This window comes from Triticum aestivum, chromosome 2A (assembly GCF_018294505.1).
Source record: "Triticum aestivum cultivar Chinese Spring chromosome 2A, IWGSC CS RefSeq v2.1, whole genome shotgun sequence".
Lineage (NCBI taxonomy): Eukaryota > Viridiplantae > Streptophyta > Magnoliopsida > Poales > Poaceae > Triticum > Triticum aestivum.
The window spans coordinates 14,341,318-14,343,294 of record NC_057797.1 but is presented as its reverse complement, the minus strand read 5'-3'; the positions used below and the strand labels follow the sequence as shown (position 1 = coordinate 14,343,294).

Here is a 1,977-nt window from a genome sequence, read left to right as displayed (position 1 = left end):
ATGCAAGGAACAGCTAGCGCATGCATCCTTAACCGCTCTGATTGGCCATGCAGCCATGATTACTGCACGCATGCGAGGAAAAGTGCAGAAGCAGTTACTGCGAGCCCGGTGGCCTGGTTTACCGGCTTTAAATACGTGACTAACTATTGGCTCTAATCAAAGCTATATCTTCACGCTTCGAGGTTGCCTTGGTCTTTGTGTTTTGGTCCAGGGGTCTAATAAACCCGGACGGAGGTAGTACAATCGAACAATTTTTCTACGAATCTGGGCTTAGAAAAAAAACATGGGTGGTGAAGAAGCAAACTATACATACTAGTGCGGGTCTACCAGAATTGGGGCATTGCCTACGCATGGTAACATGATGCTCAATGGGTGATTAAAGTGATTAACGACCACGGTATAATGCACCTTGGACGATTGGTGTCAAGGCCCATCCTCCAACACCTCAGGTTCCTAATTAAGGAAGAGATGAGCAATGAGCCCCTTTCATCAGTGTATGGACATGATTGAATTTAATGCGAACAAAGTTCAATGAGCTTGTAGTGTACCAGATCAGAATAGTAGCATGCTGATAGCACATTGCTCGCATGTGGAGAGTCCGGTGAGTCGTCAACTTTTTGAAGGAAGGGACACAAACCAGACTTGTCAACTGAATCTGGCTCATCTCTGCAGATCAACTCGCACGCAGTCTCGAGGTTGGCAACGATTTCTGATATGGTGGGCCGGTCCTTCCAGGCAAACTTCACGCAACATCGTGCAATCTGCGCCAATGCGTGCAGCTGCCATGGCGTTGGCTCCGGTACAGATCGCCTATCCAGCATCTCCTTAATATTACCGGCCTCAATGATGGGGAGTGCAAAGGATGCCAGATCTCTATTCATCTCCTCCTCTGCTTGGGAAAACACCCTTTTCCCTATCAGAACCTCGAGCATCAACACACCCGGGGCGTACACATCGCTCGCTGACTTCACATGACATGTGTGGGCATACTCAAGGTCGATGTACCCCATTGTACCAGCAAGGGGGACCTCCAACCCCAAGTCCTCACTCGCTATGCCCCAGGCCCGACTCCTCACTCGCCATGTCCCAGGTGACCGACAATCCAAAGTCCGACAAATGCAGCATCCATCTCTCGTCGAAAAGGATGTTAGCCGACTTGGTATCACAGTGGATGATCGGTGGTTTGACATGACAGTGCAGGCGATCGATGGTGCGTGACACACTGAGGAGCACAGTATGTGGCTTGGTTGTGGCCTCCGGTTTTAGATGTTAGGCATTTTGTGCGATGTCTGTCTGGTATTAGGCTCAGATTATCGGCACCGCTTCGTCAAGTAGATTGGAGTGGCGACAAATGTTGCTAAGATGATGACTTCAGACTACCTAATATACTACTTTGTAAGGTATTTGTGAATAATTAGTAAAATGGTTGCTTACATCGCCCAGATGAAGATGCCGGGGTAATCCTTCTTTTCTAAAAAAACAATCTTTGAGTTTTGGCCAATGTAAGAACTTCGTATACAAGAAGGATGTCAGTTTGGGTTCTCTATCAGGTGATCAATTTGGTGTTCCCCGTGGCCTATAGGTGGTATTTTTTTCGCCTTCTCTGTAATGTGTTTCTTTCTTGTTGTGTCCTGTTGGTTAACTGATTTCTTTACCCGTTGCAGGAGAGAGCAATGTGAAGGTGTTGTGGATTTAATGACTCTGCTCTACTTTTGTTTCAGAACTTCATGGTTGCTTAACATTTATAGCCGGCTACCACACCGCTAAGCTATAATTCAGTCAACAATGGGTTCAGATACGGGCGTGGCCTAATGCCGTGCTTTTGCACCGCTAGTTGGTAATGACCTCTACTTAGCTCATTGATTGCTTGGTTATTTATTTATGATACATACTTAGAATTCCGAAGTGATAGCTATACTTTGAAGTAGTGAAATCCTTCAAAGCAGAATGCAGTGCAAACATAAATATTTATAATTC

General features: G+C 46.1%; 1 pseudogene; it reads right to left on the bottom strand.

Annotated features, from left to right (window-relative positions):
- Positions 1-512: 512 nt before the first annotated feature.
- LOC123191331 (serine/threonine-protein kinase-like protein CCR4) overlaps positions 513-1,977 on the bottom strand; it is a 2,744-nt pseudogene continuing 1,279 nt past the window's right edge.